Below are 19,622 nucleotides of genomic sequence, written 5' to 3'. Positions count from 1 at the left end.
ACCAATTGGAAAAGCAGAACGAACAGAAAGTGGAAAGAATCGTGCTTGGTTTTTGCATATGAAACTGGTATCGTTGACCTTTGCTGGTCAATTCCACACTTAGGTGTTGTTTCTACAATACGGGGAATAGATTTCAAAACATACGATAGCGTACTTAGCTCCTCGATTGCCATCTTAATACATTGCTCCCAGGGACGACCGTGTTCAGAATATTAGTGTTCACACACGTTGACATTCATTTGCCACACCTGCTCTGAGCACAGTACCAATCGAAAGCCCTGGGTGTATTTGCCCATTCTTTTTGATTAGACATTTTAACTAACATGTTGGCCCTGAGAGGTAGATTACAGTTACCTTTACAGAAAGGGAAATTGAATGGTGTTGATTTACACACAAGACATCTGGAACCAGAATTTATACCTGTTGATACCCAACCCAATGCTGTTTCCCCAAGACATATGCATTTGTACCAAAGGCAAGTGTCTCCCTCCTCCCAGCTTGGCATCACGTCATACTTCTGAAACTATCCAAGATTCTGAGGCCTTGCTTTAGAATGGTGCTCCTTGTATCTGCTTGTGATTTAGGTGGCATAACTGAGACACGGTCCCTTTTTGATCCCTAATAAATACTAGGGGATTCTTTGTTACCAGGAATTTCTAACTCCAGGACCCTAGTACATTTCCCACCTAAGCTATACACGTCTAAAGTATCTCACTTCTCTGTCTTGCTATTTCCTCCCAGGTCTCATTCCAGCCATAGGGTTCTAATTAAATATGGAATGTGAGCTCTCTTCCAAACATGGAGTCTTGTAGTCCAGATCTTACCTGGACCAGGATAAGCGGTTCAGGTGGGGTTACTGGCTGTGCCCCTGCTTGTGGCCTATCTGCATATCCCACTCCTCCCTACCTGCAGTGTTCTCCCTCTCTTCACTCATGGTAGTTGTCATGCAAATTTTTTACCTACAAGGGACTAGGCATCTTCCACCAAGGCTCTGTGAGTGTGGTTGGAAGTCTGTGATAGTTGTGCTTTCACATGGCTTTCCAACATCCAGCTATGGTTGGCACAAGGTTTGGGATGGCCTGACCCTGAGGTTTCATCCAGTGATTGCCCTTGATGTCTTGGGCTTTGGCTTCGATGACAAACTGAGGCCACATCACTATTCCATATTTGAACAGGCTGGCATTGTGGAGGCACCTCTGTGGCATCTGGAGCTCCCAAACCACAAGATCAACCTTTTGTCTCATGATTACGGAGATATTGTTGCTCGGGGGCTGCTCTATAGGTTCAAGCAGAATTGATCTGGGAAGCTTGCCATAAACAGTCTCTGTCTCTCAAAGGGACGTGTACTTCCCAAGACTCACCGTCCTCGCCTTCTCCAAAAGTTTCTCAAAGATGGAAACATGCTGTCGTCTATCCTCACGTGATTGATGAACCTTCTCCTGAGGTCTCACCCCCTGTCTTTGGGCCGTGCGCCTGACCCTCTGAGAGTGAGCCGTGGGACATGTAGGCAGGGATATAGAACGATGATGGTAATTCAGTTATCGACAGTCTCTTACAGGACTTCAGCCAGAGAAAGAAGTTTAGAAGATGCTGGGTGGGAGCTCTTCCTTCTGTAACGGTTGCCATTTACTCTTCTCGATGGGCCATTGGATCCTGTGAATCCCTATCAGTGCTGATTCTGGATGACTACATCAACCTCTCTCCACAGCTGGAGGATCCCATGGGCTTCTTGAATGCATACATGGGCTTCATCAACTCCTTCTGAGCTGGAAAGAGTAGTTTCCCTGTGTTGTCTCCCCTACCCCCTGATCCGCTGTGTATTCCACTTAGGAAGAAATGCCCAAGAGGTCCTGGCCACCAAACACCACTCCCTCACAGGAGTCCACTTGACCCACACTGGTGATCCACATACAGGAGAAAGCCCGCAGAAGCACGTTCTAAGGATGACCCAACAGTGCACCTTCCATTCTAACATCTGAGCGAGTGTACGGACTTGCCTTTGTCCTTGCGCCACTAGGAAATTCTGATGAGCACCACTGCTCACAGAAACAGAAAGACAGAGAGACATTTTTTTTTTTTTAAATGTTGATTTATTTTTGAGAGAAAGAGACATAACACCAGGAGGGCAGGGGAAGAGAGAGGGAGACGCAGAATTGGAAGCAGGCTCCGGGTTCAGAGCTGTCAGCACAGAGCCCCATGTGGGGCTGGAACTCATGAACTGTGAGATCGTGACCCGAGCTGAAGTCAGCCGTTTAACCCACTGAGCCACCAATGCGCCCTGACAGAGAGATGTTCTTAAACGTCTTTTTAACACTGCTATGGACTTTTCTGAACTATTTAGAAATGCTCACTTCTGACCCACTTTCAACTGGAATCCTATGGTAAAGAATGAGGGGAGGGTGTCTCCTTACCTTCCCTCAAATGGTTTTAGGGACACATGCTTCCGTAAATTCTCTAAGTAACAGTTTCGTGAGAGTGAGTCTCCTTTGTGAGAATTTTGGCTTTAGTTTCATCAGCTGCTTTTAATTGCAGACATTTCGTTAAAATCAGTTTGGGTTTGAATAATGCAGTATTGTAAGTACACGTTAAGACTATAATTTACCTACACATATTATATATGGATACTAGAACCAGCGGATGTTCTGGCACAGTAGTGAACCTTTCTAAACAGGTTTAATTTCTGAATAAATTGAATTAACTCCAAACTATTTACAGAATGTCCTAAAATCACAGGATATTAAGGGCCAGTTGCATCTGTGCCAGAAATTTACTGTTAAACCAACAATCTGACTCTTCATCCTGTAGCGTAAGTCCCTCCTGAGCTGGAGAGGAGAGGATCGTTGGATCTTCCAGATTCCTATGCCGAAGGTACATAGATCCCTTTCATGACAATTGTGTAACTTCTCATTGGTTGGCCCCGAGAGGCTTCCTCATGTAGTTCAGTGATTCCTGTACTTTACAGACAGGAAAGTTCCAGAAACTTCAAGAACAAATTCTGAAAGGCCTCTGAGTAAATGATGCTGCATACTTTTTTTTTTTCTTTTCTTTTCAAGCCAGACTTTCATTGTCGTAGTCAAAACAGGATGATTGTTTAAAAAGCTTTGTTAGCAATTTCAAGTGTAACACCTTTATATTTTCCAAATAAAAATGAATTTGGACCCTAAAAGAAAGAAAGAAAGGAAAATGTGAGCCCTGTCAAGGTCCTTTCATTGCCGTGTTTTTATTTTATGCAGTAGTCCCCCGTAGCTGTGGATCTGGAAGCACATGGTCCTTGCGATGCACTGTCAGAAGGTAATAGCAGCCTAATGCTACATCACAATGTCTACACCATTTGCCTCACTGAATCTCATCATGTAGGCATTTCATCATTCACGTCATTATAAGAAGAAGGAGGAGCACAGAACAATAAAATATTTTGAGAAAGAGAGACGGCATTCACATAACTTCTATTACGGTGTATTGTTACAATTATCCTGTTTTATTAGTTATTGTTGCTAATCTCTTACGGTGTCTAATTTATAAATCGAACTTTATTATGTGTATGTATGTGTAGAAAAAACCCCCAGCATATATACCGTTTGGAACATACGCCCCGCAGATATGGGGGGACTACTGAATTGGATTACTTATTGTGTTTTATGCTGCACTATGTGCATATTGACTATATGTTTTCCTCATATGCACATAAGTCTAGAAGGTCTTGCTTCTTGCCTTTCTATAGAGCTGTCTTTTCTTGGCTTAGATATAGAAATTTGACACAAATATTTGTGGAGTGAATAGATATCCAAATAGCCGGTTACCTGATACATTCAGGATACAATTTCCGGGTGTGGGATTGCTTTTCGAGGCAGAATTTGGAATTCCAACTGAGGATTTATGGCCTACAAAATAGTTCTTCCTTTGCCCAGTCCTATTCTACACAGACATCCACACATATTCACGGGAAAATTAGAAACACTGAGACATTGTAGGGAAATTTTCATAAGGCTAGATAATAAGTGGTAATATCCATGTGGATGCGGTATGATGATCGATCGTGGGGTCATGTGTGTGTATATGTATTTTAGTGTTCTTACTAGGAAAGAACATATTAACCATCTCATATTAGTCGTCAGATATCTTATTTATATTTTACTGGTTATAAATCCCTAACTCTGGAAACCATCGTGCTGCAGAAAATTAGGATCCCCGCTACCCCAGTGGGGCTGGGCAGCTGGCGTTTAGCCACTGTTGCTGTGCATACCTATTCTCTAATGCACTTGGATTCTTTCTAATCAAGAAAAAAAAGTCTACTTTCCTCGAAGTTTGCCCCTTACCCAGAAGAGCATCTGAAAATCAATCACGGTACAAGGCACACAGTGTGAGCCTGTTATCTTCCATGATTGCAATTCTCGGGTACTGAGAATTCCATTTGGCGTCAGCCAGAAAGTGTGGGTGAACTGAGTATCTTTTAAAGTTTTTAGGTACAAATGAAACTGGCACTTTGAAAAGGACCCCAGAACATAAAGAAAGATGTAGCAGCCCTTTCTGCCTTCAGCCTCTGTGACTATTTTGACAAAGTGATTCTCCCCCCACTTTTAAAGAGAGAGGCTTTGGAGGAGTTGGATAGCTTTAAAAAAATGAGTTGATGAGAAATTTTGATAAATCACTAAGGTAAACAACAGCTACGTCTGACAGAAGGAAATAAAGTGGCAGGTAGCACAAAACCTGGATTCTGTGACTTACTGCTAAAAGCAATAGCTGAGCCAGGTACAGAGGGATATAAACACGTCAAAGAATGCTGCTTCAGCTATAAGCCTGTAATACTGTGTTTCTTTGGGGAGGAGCATCTGACTATAAAAGTAAAATCAAGAGGTTTTTCTAAAAATTAAAACATGGGGGCACCTGGGTGGCTCAGTCGGTTAAGTGTCCGACTTCGGCTCAGGTCATGATACCATGGTTCGTGAATTTGAGCCCCGTGTTGGCTCTGTGCTGACAACTCAGAGCCTGGAACCTGCTTCAGATTCTGTGTCTCCCTCTCTCTCTCTCTGCCCCCTTCCCTGCTTGCACTCTGTCTTTCTCTCTCTCTCTCTCTCTCTCAAAAATAAACATTAAAAAAATGTTTAAAATATATGGTAAGAGATTTTAACTATGGACCCACAAGCCACACTGTGGATTTGAATCTGGTCCTCATTTTACTCTCTCTGTGATGCCGAGCAAGTTTTATTTAACACTTTACACCTGATTTCTCCTTCCCTATGAAATAGAAAAAGTAGAAAACATAGCATGGTTAGGAGGATTAAGCAAATTTATATTGGAAAGGTGGCTAAGAGAGTGCAGTTCTTGTAAGCGCGTAAGTACCAACTCCATTATTGCCGCCATGTTAAAGGCTTGCTTTCACTTTCCCATCATCACAATGCAGTGGCTTCTTAGCACTATCATTCAGAAAAAGAAAGAAAGAAAAAACGGGAAGGAAAGAAGGAAGGAAGGAAGGAAGGAAGGAAGGAAGGAAGGAAGGAAGGAAAGAGGGAAGGGAGGGAAGGAGGAAGGAAGAGAATAAGTGTCAGTACAATGTTTATTTCACCAGAACCATCCAATAGGATGGGGAGTATTTTATAAAAAGACACCCCAACGTTTATAGCAGCACTATCAACAATGGCCAAATTATGGAGAGATCCCAAATATCCATCAACTGTTGAATGGATTAAGAAGATGCAGTTTACAGTATACACACAATGGAACTAGTAAGTGATGAAAATGAATGAAATCTTGCCATTTGCCACAACGTGGATGGAACTGGAGGGTATTATGCTAAGCAAAATAAGTCAGTCAAAGAAAGACAGTTATCATATGCTTTCACTCATATGTGAAATTTGAGAAACTTAATAGAAGACCATAGGGGAAGGGAAGGAAAAATAAGATAAAAACAGAGAAGGAGGCAAACCAAGGAGACTCTTAAATACAGAGAAGAAGCTGAAGGTTGACAGGAGTGGGCAATGGAGGGATGGGTTACATGGGGAATGGGCACTGAGGAGGGCATTTTTCAGGAGCACTGGGCATCATATGTAAGAGATGAATCACTGGGTTCTACTCCTGAAGCCAAGACTACACTGCATGTTAGCTAACTTGAGAATTAAAAAAAAAAAAAAGGGAAAACAGCACACTATTTCCATAAACTTGAGGCCAGTGGTTGAACAAAATCTTAGAGACTTCATTTAATGTTAAAATTATAGGGGTGCCTGGGTGACTCAGTCGGTTGAGCGTCCAACTTCAGCTCAGGTCATGATCTCATGATTTGTGGGTTCGAACCCCACATCGGGCTCTGTGCTGACAGCTCAGAGCCCGGAGCCTACTTCAGATTCTGTGTCTCCTTCTCTCTCTGCCCTTGCCCTGCTCACACGCTGTCTCTGTCTCTCAAAAAAGTGAAAAAACATTAAAAAAAATCTTTAAAAAAATTATAACGGCTCCTAGTAAAGAAATTTAGAAGAAAACTCATAACGTATTTCTGTAAGCAGGGTTGATGAGAACACCTATCCCAACTGTATTCCAACAGTACAAGAAAATACATGTAGTGCCAGAGCTTTGCCTTCTAAATGTATGCAAGAATATTCTCTGCTCTCCATCCTGTGGTCTGTCTCTCCTCTGGCTATGTTGAACAAATACTTAAAGACTTTCGATTTGAAGAGGTACGCTTGGGACACTTAGGTTTTGTTTCATTCGTAATCAAGGATAGTGTCTATTAAAATGAAGAAATAGAGATGGAGTCAAGAATTAAGGGACTATCTGGCAATAGTAAGTACCAGATGTGGCGAACAATGGCAGGTTAAAAACCTTTAGTACTGGTTGCTGAAGCACGTGGATTAAGAGAAAAGAGAAGAACAACCACAAAGAAGAAGTAGAGCGTGAACTGGGGGATGGGAAGAGAAGCATTTGGCACTGAGAATCACATACCATCGGAAGAAGAGAAGGATGTCACACAGCCCAGTGGTTTCTCAAGCAGATGGTACTTTAAGTCTACAAGAGGAGAAAGTCCCAACGAACCTTCCGAGGGAGATCCAGAACAGCGGTGTGTGCCATGGCCTCAGAGCCCTCAGCAAGATGTATGTTTTCGAAGTTTTCCGAGTAAGTTGCAAAGTTTTCAATCCAAGTTGCGAAGGTTTCAATCTATGAGTTAACTCATCTTGGCCCTCAGAGGAAGAAATGATTTCTGCATACGTTCCTCTCCCCAGTCCAGCCCATATTTTTTTCATATAAGGGTTTTCTGTTAGAAATGTTTTTGCCCTGATGTAGAAAATGCCCTTGACTGATGTAGGAATGATCGTTCAAATCCCAATGACGCTTGCTCATGCTCTGATTTACTTTTTTGCATTTTACTGTGGGTTTGAGGTATTTGAGATCTCACTGTCAGAGATCGTAAGAATTCGATTAATCTGCATGAACTCTACCTCGGCATAACATTTCATACAATGATTAATAATAGATATAATTACATGGCTTCATAAAAATTCACATTAAATGCATTGTGTTAAACCCGTTATCATTTAGATTTTTAAAAGATATTTATTTATTACTTTTGAGAGAGAGAGAGAGAGTGAGCATGAGCACAGGAGGGACAGAGAGAGAAGACAGAGGATCCAAAGTGGGCTCTGAGCTGAAAGCAGCAGCCCAATGTGGGGCTCGAGCTCATAACCACAAGATCATGACCTGAGCTGAAGTTGGATGCTTAACCGACGGAGCCACACAGGCACCCCTAGAATTTTTGAATCTTAAAGGGCACATACTTCAGGAGTATGTCAATATGCTATCATGTTATAGAAACCACTTATTGATAGCACAGAATCTGACAATAATAGCCAGTTTGTCACTTCTTAGCGACTGGTACCCTAAATTCAAGGTTTATGCATGGTGTAACTTATACATCTAAATTCAGCCCAACTCTCAATCTAAGGCACTGCTTATCTCTAAGACAGCACAGTTCCTGCAGGTGTCCACTGCCCTATGATTAATGTGGTACACTTCCTGGAACATCCATTAATGTAACGTCATTAAAATATTTTAGTGATAAATAGATATAATATAAAACAGAATGTGCATTTTTTAAGGCAAAAACGGGTCTTTAAAGAAAATCTAACTTTGACCAACCAATTTCATCTGAACTGTGAAACTATGCATTCTCTTTCTTCTGCCCTCAAAGTAATTTATAGGAACACTCTGAGAGTCATGCCTTCCGTCATGGTTTTCACATGGCATATTATTTTATTTTTTTATTATTAGTATTATTTTTTTATTTTGTGAAAGAGAGAGAATACAAGTGGGGGAGAGGGGCAGAGGGAAAGAGAGAGACAATCTTAAGCAGGCTCCACACTCAGTCCAGAGCCCGACATGGGGTTCAGTCCCACAAACTGTGAGATCATGACTTAAGCTGAAATCAAGACTCAGATGCTCAACCGATTGAGCCACCCAGGTGCCCCTACATTGTATTAATTTAATTCATTTTGATGACTTTTATACAACCAATCGGTCATTTCCCTCTCATCATCCTTTCATTTAATGCACACACAAACATGCAACAACACCACCACAACCACCATTAACTTAGGGATTCTGAAAACAAATTGTGCATGAGCTTAAAACAAGAGAATTGTTTGTGTCTTCCAGAAGCAGCTGGATACCCAGTCCTCTTTCCCACCTTGAACTTGGAGGTGTCTTTCCAAGGAAGACAAGATGAGGCTTTCATTGTTAGGGGCTGATCACAAAGTCATCTGTGACAGATGTGGGTGGGACAATCCAAAAGGGAAGAAATGAATGAAAGTTACACACTGAATGATTAATCTTCTAACCCATTTTCCTGCTATGCTCTGGGAAAACCAAATCTAGTCCATATACTCAATACCCTGTGCAGGAGACTTAAAAAGTATTCTCCAGAGCAATAGATAGAAATACAACAAAGTTCAGTAAGGGAGAAAATAGGGGTTGTGGCTAGCCTTTTTTTTAAAAATGAGAGCTGAATAAGAACCTAAAACCAATAAGAAAATGAACTCTGAGGATAGGAATATGAAAAATTATATATCATAAGATTATAGATTATATATCATAATACATATCATTATTAAAAGATGGAAGAAAATGGGACCAGTGGCTTCAACATTCTGAAAAATAATCCAGATAAGATAGAAATCTATATAAAATGGATAATCTAGATTGATTGTCACTTAATCTTGCTATTTTCAGCATGATCCACCTATCCCTCCACTCAACTGTGCCTGGAATCTAATCTAAGGTAAGAAAGGAAAGGAAAACTCAAGGGGACAGGAAAAGAATTGGAGTGGGAAATCTCTGGTCCTGTATAATTTTTAGGTCAACTTACAAGAAGGTAGTTGAAAAAGTGAGAGTATTTAAAGGGCGGGATGCTTGAAATGGAAATCTTGGATGAGTGCTTTTGATGTAATGACTTTCATTCTTTCCTCAACAATCGATCATCGATCGTAACTAAAGAGTCCTCGGATTCTATCACTCTGCTGTTATCTCTCATTGCCAGATCATCTACCTCACCAGCCCTCTTCTAACGTGGACTGTTATATTGTCTTCCTGAATTACTGGGATGACTATTTAATTAGTTGGCAGCTCCATCCATGAAGTCACTAATTCAATTTTCCATTTTTGATAATTTTTTTCCATAATAACTCAATCCGCAGCCTATTGACTCCTTGATTGTCTATGTCTCTGCTGCCTTTGTTTTTTACTTTCTTATTTCTCCAACTTTTATTTTATAGTTCATTTCTTTAAAAACACTTTTGTCAATATTCTAAACTTTTTGGCTCAGCTTTTTAAAAAAATTGTGGTAATAAAACATATAATATAAAATCCATCCTCAACCATTTTAAGTGCACGGTTCAGTAGTGTTAACTATATTCCCATTGTTGTGTAGCAGATCTCTAGAACTTTTTCATCTTGTGACACTGAAACTATACCCATCAAAAACAGTTCCCTATTTTGTCTCCTCCCCAGCCCTTAGGAAAGTCTATTCTAGGTTCTGATTCCATGATTTTGCCTATTCTAGATATCTCACATAAGTGGCATCATATAGAAATTGTCTTCTTTTACTGGCCAACTTCACTCAGCATGGTATCCTCAAAGTTCATGCATGGGGCAGGTGTCAGAATTCCCTTCCTTTTGAAGGTTGAATAATATTCCATTGTATGTGTATACTACATTTTATTGATTCATCTGCTGGTGGACATTTGGGCTGCTCCCAATTCTTGGCTGTTGCGAATAATGCTGCAATGAACGTGGGTGTGCATATATGTCTTCGAGATCAGTTCTTCTGAATGTATCACCAGAAGTGGGAGAGCTGCATCAAATGATAATTTTATTTGTAACATTTTGAGGAAACTCTATACTGTTTTCAATAGTGGCTGCACCATTTTACATTCCCAACAGCAGTACACGAGGGCTTTGATGTCCATACATCCCTGTCAGCACTTGCTATTCCCTGTGTTTTCGATAGTGGCTGTCCTAATGTGTGTGAGGTGACTCCTCATTCTGGTTTTGCTTTATATTTCCTTAATGTTTAGTGATGCTGAGCATCCTTTCACATTCTTACTGGCCATTTATATATCTGTGAAAAACTGTATATTCACATACTTTGCCCATTTATTAATTGGATTACTTTTTGTGATCGTTGTTCAGTTGTAGGAGTTCTTTATATACAGTGGATATTAACCCTATATCAGATGTATGATATGTCATTATTCTATAGTGTGGTAGGTAGCCAAGCATCTGAAGTGTGTTTACTACCTTTCCCTAAATGCTCTGAGTCAGGTGAGGCAGAAAGTAGTCTTTGGGCAGCTCCCCTCATGGGCCAGAACATTGAACATGCCTTCCACATGCCTCTTTCCCTCCTTCATATGCTTGATGTGGTGAGAGTGGGAGGGACTAAAGTAGGGAAGTACAACACAGTTTCTTACCTGCTCCGATGCACCTCTTCTTGGCCCGGAGCCTGCCTGTGGTGCTATAATTTCTCCACTAGCCTGGAGTTCGACCGAAGGAAATCTAGCTCATGTAATGTTCTTAAGTCAGTGTCTCCATGGAAGGAGGAGGGCCTAAGGCTTCCTACTGCACCATCCTGTTGGCTTTCCGCCTTTTATGTTGTTTTTTCCACAACCATCCGTTTAAACAGAAAGTCACTGCACAAGTTTTCATGAACTTTTTTTTTTCCTCATAGTAGTTTCTTTATATGAACGGTACCTGTTGATTTCTGCCTATTTAGTACAAAACAGAACGAAACCCTTGGGTTTTACTAGATGAACAATAATAGATGTTTCCAGGAAGAAGTGTGAGAGTTTCGCTGACTCAGTTTTTTGTTTGTTTGTTTTGTCTTGGTTTAATTTAATCAGAGCTATACTCACATGAAGTATAACATGTAGACGGCAAGTATAACAAAAAGCCCAACATTTTGCATAGATAGACTTTTCTGGAAAGGACGAGTTTCCCTTCTGCTTTTGTGACTATCGTTGTACATACCTGGATTTTTATTTGGTCAGTATTATAAGTTACATTCCTATCAATTTTTTTTTTAAGGCACAGATTATTCCTACCTGGCCAGTTCTATTCTTCAGTGGGTTCTTTTTCATGGTGTCATTTTGTCACTTCTAAAAAAAATTCGTGACCAGTTTCTCAAAGTTTTGCTCAATAAGATGTCCCAAGCTCACCTTGTTTTCCTGTGCCACAAACCTGGAATTAGCCATTGTTGCAGAGGACTTCACATCTTTCTGATTAGGAGTGGATTTAAAAAAACTGTAAGGCGGCAATGGGTTTGCTCACCGATACTAGGATTTCTTTGCCCTTGGTCATTTATTTGCTAGATTTAGTAAGGCAGTTTTAAAAGCATGAGTTCATTGCATATTTTATGTAACTTATACCTCATGAAGGTTACCACTGTGTTATATGATAGTACATTTTCCATAACTGTTATATTTTCATTGTGTAGCATGGCCTTTGACACTAAAGGTTGTGCTTTTTGACTGGCCAATGCTTTTTATTCTGAATTTCACTTTGTTAGGGAGAATTCTTACAAACACTGTGTCTTTTTGTCTGACTTTGCCTGGTATAGTGTTCCTCGTTTGTTTATTTTTAGGATTTCTGAATCCCACTTTGTAAGCATGGTTCTTTCACATCACAAGGAGTTGGATTCTATGTTGCAATCCAATCTCAATTTATTTTTTTTAATAACTAATTTGAATGCATTTCTATATATTTACCTGGAAGGGATCAAATATTTATTTTCATTGTATTTAATGTTATGCTATTAATAGAATAGTAAAAAAATAACAAAAATTAACTGAAAAGAAAAAAAAAATCAAAATGAGGACATAAGAACAACCGTCACTGTTTTTCTAAATTCTGTGGGAGGTATTCATTCACATGATCGTCTCGCTTCTGATCCCTCAGTATTTTTTCACCTGGTATTATATGCAATTTCTTTAAGGACAGAGAGCTTATACTTGAGCATTAACAAAGGTTTGTCAGCAAATGTTTAGAAACCCGTTCTGTGCAGGAAAATCAGATTCGGATTTGATTTGTAGCATTTACTGATTTTCCTGATAAAGTTACTACCACCACGACCTTGTACCTACTTTCCCATGAAGCCACTGAAGGGAGAAATGGGCAAAGGAAGTACATACCACGTGTTATTACGAGACCTTAGCCTGGCACATGGCTCATGATAAATCTTTACAGACTCTTTTAGGAATGCATAATTATTGAAAGTCTGCAGTATTCACTTCATTGATGGCCTTCGATCAGAAACATTACTGGGGATTTCTTATTCCAATCTTTTTAGAAAGAAAGAAAGTTATGAAAGTTAGAAAGAAAGTTTGCGGTCCCGACTTAAATTACTTCTCCTAACCTACAGTTCGACAGGTAGATAGCATGGTTCTCAAACGTTATTCTCCATGAACATTCCCTGCAGGTCCTTGGAAAAGCCCAGATTTGGGGCTTGACTCTGATTTAATAGTTTGGGGATGTTGCTCAAAATTTCCCATTTTTATCAAGTTTCCAATGGCATTGATGTTTGTTCTTCAGGTATCATAATTTGAGAACCACAGGTACAGAGGAGAATAAAATAAATAAAATGTCTATCTTTACTATTTGCGACTATAACAGATTCTTCTGATGGGTGGACGGTATTTTAGAATATGTAAGTGAAAGGGGTCTGGGTGTCTCAGTCAGTTAAGCACCCGACCCTTGATGTTGGCTCAGGGCATGATCTCACAGTTCATGAGTTCTGCATCAGGCTCTGTGTGAACAGCAGAATCTGCTTGGGATTCTTTCTCTTCCTCTCTCTCTGTCCCTCCCACACTCTTGCACATGCATGTGCTCTCTCTCTCAAAATAAAATAAACTCACAAAAATAACATATAAGTGGAAATATGATTTTGATTCTATCTATTGGAATATATGGCAGGCACAGTAATGGCCAGCACAAAATGCCCATGCCTAATCCCCAGACCTAGAGCGACTTTGACCTCTGGTTACATGACAAAAGGGACTTTGCAGATGTGATTCAGGTTAACGACCTTGAGGTGGGAAGATTTTGAATTATCTGGGTGAGTCTAGTTTAATCAAACAAATCGTTAAAAACAGAGAAATTAAAACAGCTAGCTCAGAGAGATGTGATATGAAAAGGATTCAAACCACGGTTACTGGCTTTGAACGTGAGAGAAGGGGCCATAGGCCAGGGAATGCGGTCGGCATCCAGAACCTAGAAAAATGGATGCTTCCCTAGAAACTCCAGAAAGTGATGCAACCTTGCTAACACCTTAATTTTAGCCTTTCGAGATCCATTTTAGACGTGCGACCTCTAGCACTATAAGAAATGTCTGCTGTTTGAAGCCATGAAACGTGGTGATTTGTTGCATGAACAGAAATCTAATACAAAAGATGCCATGACCTCTGTTTGCCGTCCAAATTCTACAGCCCTTCAGTGTACTTAGTTTGGGAAAGTATGTCCAAAAGGAAAGAGACTAATGGTGATAAAAAAACAACCTGCAGTCGCCTTCCCAACCCTTCCAGCCACCATGTTACGGAAAGACTTATTTCAGAGAGTTATATTTAAGTATGTATTTATACAATCAAATGACAGCGGAGCAGTGTAAAAATAACAGTGAGAGAGGTCTCCGTGTCAAAGGTCACATAGGCATTCACAGTTTTTACACATTCTGCGGTAGCATGACTGCTTTCAGGGAAAACTGGACACTTATTTTCGACCCTTTTATGTCAAGACCATTTGTCTTGCAGTGCTGCTACCTTCCGGGCCTCTTGAATATGGTGGGATGGGTGGTCGCTGATTACATTTTGTCGATTGGTGTTGGTTTCTCTATTGGTCTTACTTTTGCAGTTACTGTCACACATACACAGATAGTCTTCAGGGGGAACAATAAGCTCTTAAGTTACATCTTTCTCACCATTGGTGCGGTTGACCCCCTTGTCTGACATTACAGTGGGGGAAGCACGGTCATTGGGTTGCGAGAGGGACACTTCATCTTGAGCAGGTTAAACCAATGCTTGGCCATTGACCGAAACTTGAGGTTCGTTTTCTTCCGAAAGTAGTTCTTAACAACAACTTATTTGTTTATGTCTGTTTTACGGGAAAATCAGGGAGCAGAATGGAGCTATACATCATGTAAAGGAATTGTTTCCCCGGAAAACCCAATTCTCTGACCAGGTGTGCTAATCTAAAGACAGCAAACAACCTTCTGCGGCCAAACATCGGGGGTTTCCATCTTTACTTGGCAATTGTTGCAAACTGTTGAGTCAGTTAATGTGGATTGATTTCTGTTGTTTCTGGATATTTACCTGATAGAAATATAACAAAAACGCATACAAAAAAAAAATACAGCAACAGGTTGTTTACTGTCAAACAATGGTCCCTCAGTCCAAAAATTACTTTCAGCTTCTCATAATTTGAAAAATTTGTCCTGGATATTTTTGCGCTTCTGTGCTGCAAGTAACAAATATTTTTGAATTCATGTTTTCTAGATGTTTTTAAAGCACGCCTGGGGCAAACTTGCTACAAAATACATCGATAGAAAGGTGAGAAGCTCTCTGTGTTTCGGGGCTTCCCATGTTCTTAAGTGAGACAATGGCAGACATTTGGGGGGTCCTTCAAGGATTAAAAACGAAGTTAAAATTGCAGTCTCGAAACTAGAGTTGTGAATAATTACTGGTGAAAAAAATGGATCACAGAGAAGAGTAGAGAAGGATGATCCACTTATGAACCCCTTTTGTTTTTGATGATCCCTAAACACATTAAAAAAACCCAAACATTTTATTTTCTCTGTTTCCACATACAAATGAAAGTTGTATCACCTACTGAAGTTCTACTCTACTCCCAAACTTTCTCCGCTGAAGCACAAAGGAATTCCTCAACCGGATCTGGCTTACACTCTAGAAGGGCTTATACTCTAGAATGGTCAAATGCAAGTGGTAGAACTTTCTAGTGCTTTCAAGTTTTACTGTAAGGCTTCTGCTAGGCATTGTTATTTTGCCTTTACCCTTGCACTTATATGGTGGGATGAGCATAATTTAGGGTTTCAAATCCTGCTGACACTAAATTAGCGACTTTATTTTTTATTATTTTTTAATGTTTATTTTTGAGAGAGAGACAGAGAGAGACAGAGTGTGAGTGGGGGAGGGGCAAAGAGAGAGGGAGACACAGAATCCAAAGCAGGTTCCAGGCTCCGAGCTGTCAGCACAGAGTCTGATGCGGGGCTTCAACCCACGAACTGTGAGATCATGACCTAAGCCGAATTCAGACGCTCAACCGACAGAGCCACCCAGGCACCCCAGTAGTGTTTATTTTTCAATTTAAATTCCTATCAAGGGATGCATATCACAATTAAAAATTTTAAGGCCTCTTTCAGGCTTATCACAAAGAAAGCCTTATCATACCTCTTCCCAGCCCTCATTCATTTGTGTTCTACGGAGGTCATCCTCAACGCTGTTGGAAATTTTTCTTGTATTTAAGCCTATAATTTAATTAGCCTGCTTCTCCTAACATATCTGGATTGAATTTATAGTTTTGCATTTATTGTTGCCTCGTTGCTTTGCAAAGTGAGGAGCTTCACTCGTGCACACACCTCCTACTACTACAGCTATAATGTCTCTGTTATAAGAATAACACAGTGTGGGGCTGTCATAGGGAATGGTCTCATTATTACGCCCATATAATCAAAGTTCAAGTTACAGAATCAAATGAGGTTTGTGTTGTTGTTGTTTTTTTTCTAATACATTTTGGTATCCTCTGAAATAAATAATGCCGCGTTTTTGTTGTTTGTTTAGGTTTTCTCTGTGCCCTTATTGTCAATACATCTTTAAACATTTTAATAAAATTATAACTCTTTTCAATATGTAGAAACATATCTGGCCTTCTGTCAGTGTATGTTTTATTTTTTATTTTATTTATTTATTTTTTTGGCAACTAGGCCAAGGCTGGCTGCATCACTTCTAGGGCATGATGAAAATTCATGCACCTTTGTTCAAAAGTGCCATTAAAGGTACTGAAAGATAAAGTCTATTTCTTAAAAGATGTTATATTACTTATAAAACATAGTAGGGGCAATGATACTATATGAATTACGACATAAACTTATAAATTATGAAAAAAATGTGGTATCATAATTTTAAATAGTACAATAAGTAATATTACTTTATTAATATATCTTGATTGATTATAAGATTATACCGGCTCTCTTCTCTATAAATTCATTTATTACTTCAACAGAATTTATTCTTTTACCAGCTTCGTTTTCAATCAATATAATTGAAAATGACTTCGGCTGTTCTTGGCAGATAGAAGATCACAATAACTTGGGGTGATTTTTAATTTTGAGAAAGATCTTTCTGCTGATACAACCAGCACTGGTGCTAGGAGTCTTTTATTGGCAACGATAACGTTGGAATACACTCTGATGAATTATTTCAGAATATAATTTTTAATATAGGTAGGGCTGATGGTTCTCCTGGGACAATTTTCCTAGAAAGATTCAACTCATTGTACGTATCAGTTTCATGTAAGTCTGAATTTAATTTGAAATGTAAATTTATGCGATGACCGTGTAACGCATACTCCGTTACCTGCTCTGACTTCTGGTGGTTGCACCAGAAATGAAAAGACTTTCATGACTTTTATATACGCTAAAACTGGGGGTTGAGAGTAACTTGTTCTGCAAATGTTCTGCAAGACCAGCAAACGTTTCTAATACATTTTAATTTGATAAACGAGCCACGTCTTGCAATACGAGCCGTACGTGAAGCTGAATGCCACATGATCGCAACTAAGCCAAAGGTTCTTGACATTCACTTTGATATACAAGTGCTTTGGATGACAAGCATGTTTCCAGAACAAATTATGTTCACGAGCCAATGTTTTGCTATAATTCAAAATTCACGTTTGTGCGTCTATTGCTGTGTCTTTCAGGACAAGAACATTGTGCTATGAAAATAGTGTTATTTTCTATCAAATATGGTTGCTTTTAAATTTAATTTTTATTTCTAAGGTTGTGGACATTGGTTTTGACATGTTGTAGTGGCTTTAAAAACCAGAGAAAACTGTCCCAGTGAGGGGCGCCTTCACTCCCAAGGCAAGCTGGCTATATCTCTGCTTCTGCTGCCACTGCTGGGACTAAGATTAGCCTTCCCACCGGGGACTGACCCTAATGTGCATGCAGAACCTTTAGCCCAACTGCTCTGGATGCACTCTGCCCAAGCCTGCTGCCTGTCCTGCCCAGGGTCCGAGCCCACAGGCACACAATGCTGCCTGGTGGGTCTGGCCTGCTCTCGTACATGCTCCATTGGTCCATCAGACTCCACACAAAACAAAAGTCCAGGGATAAACTTCAGAATTTAATGGCTGAAAACCAGAGCATGAACCCAAGCACAGGGCCCTCCCACAAGTGTTGTGCATACTGCACAAATTGTGCGCCCATGAAGCCAGCCCCAAGGAAGGCTAATATCTAGACGGTGAAACACAAGCTAACTAGTCATCATGTTTGCAGCTTGCATCCATTGTGATTGGGCTGGCATTGTTTCTAATTGCTCAATGCTGATGGCATATGACTCATTAAATAGTTTGAATTCCACCCTAAATGCCTTTTTATTCCCCAGCTACAATCTGGCTATCGCTCTAAAACTCAGCTGCCACATTTTTTCCCTGAAGCCTCTCTTCAGCATCATGATAGAAATTCCTGCTACTCGATCCCACTACTGGTTTATTGTTTCGGTGGACCATTTATTCCAGTAGTCCTTGAGAAAGGGTGCATTGGCATACCCGAAAACATCCATTAAAGAAAATATATGATAGTTGATTCTTTTTTTTTTTAATTTTTTAAGGCTTATTTATTATTGAGAGAGAGAGAGAGAGACACAGAGCATGAGCAGGGGAGGGGCAGAGAGAGGGGGAGACACAGAATCCGAAGCAGGCTCCAGGCTCTGAGCTGTCAGCACAGAGCCCTACAGAGCCCGACGTGGGGCTCGAACTCACAAACCACGAGATCATGACCTGAGACGAAGTCAGTCATTCCAACAACTGAACCACCCAGGCACCCCAGATGGTTGATTCTTAATTTGATTAATACAGATTTCTAGTTTGAAAAATATATTCTGTCATTTTGAGTGAATTTGGGAGGGGAGGGTTTAAAGTTTCCATTAAGAAGTCTGAAGTGGGGCCCCTGGGTGGCTCAGTCGGTTGAGTGTCCGACTTCGGCTCAGGTCATGATCTCACTATCCGTGAGTTCAAGCCCCGCTTCAGACTCTGTGCTGACAGCTCAGAGCTTGGAGCCTGTTTCAGATTATGTGTCTCCCTCTCTGCCCCTCCCCCACTCATGCTCTGTCTCTCTCTCTCTCTCTCTCTGTCAATAATAAACATTAAAAAAAAATTAAAAAAAAGAAGTCTGATGAAATTTTTGTGATATAGCTCATTCTACAACTCCTTTTCTACAACTAAATAGTCACATTCAGAGGTATTGGGGTTGGGGTATCAGTGAGTGAATTTGGGAGGGACAGAATTCCACACATAACATTCCTCTGTTGGACTTTCCAAATTCATGTCTTTCACACAGGGGAAATATATTCATTGCATCACAACAACCTCCAAGTCTTATCCAATTCCAGCATCAGTTCTAAATTCAAAATCTCAACTGAATAGCTCACCTAAATGAAGGAAGGGTGAGACTTGAGTTGTGATTTCTCCTGAGGCAAAGCTCCTCTCCGGCTCTGAAACTATGACACCAGACTAAAAAATTATCTGCTTCCAAAATACGATGCGTAGACAGTCACAAGATCGGCATTTCCATTCCAGAAGAGAGAAGGAGAAGAGAGGAAAGAAGAACGGAGTCATGGATCCCAAGCACGTTTGAAAGCTAACATGATCTGAAAGCAAAATAATTCCTCAAAACCCTTGTTGATGTTTCATGCAATTCACAGGGGCCAAGGCATCAGATAGGAGAGCTTCCCACAGATCTGCATCTGCCCCCCTGCCCCCATCTCTCTCCCCGACTTCTGGTAAGAAGCTGATTGTATCTGCAAAGAGTTGTCCACTTACAGCCTTGATGTTTGCTCCAGAAGAATTTTTTTGTTTTCTTTCAC

General features: G+C 40.3%; 1 pseudogene; it reads left to right on the top strand.

Moving 5' to 3' along the window:
- The first annotated feature begins 323 nt into the window (after window positions 1-323).
- LOC131508572 (mesoderm-specific transcript homolog protein-like) lies at window positions 324-1,844 on the top strand (annotated as a pseudogene).
- The last annotated feature ends 17,778 nt before the right edge of the window (window positions 1,845-19,622 follow it).

This window comes from Neofelis nebulosa, chromosome 4, assembly GCF_028018385.1.
Source record: "Neofelis nebulosa isolate mNeoNeb1 chromosome 4, mNeoNeb1.pri, whole genome shotgun sequence".
NCBI lineage: Eukaryota > Metazoa > Chordata > Mammalia > Carnivora > Felidae > Neofelis > Neofelis nebulosa.
This window is presented reverse-complemented; position numbering and strand designations above follow the sequence as displayed.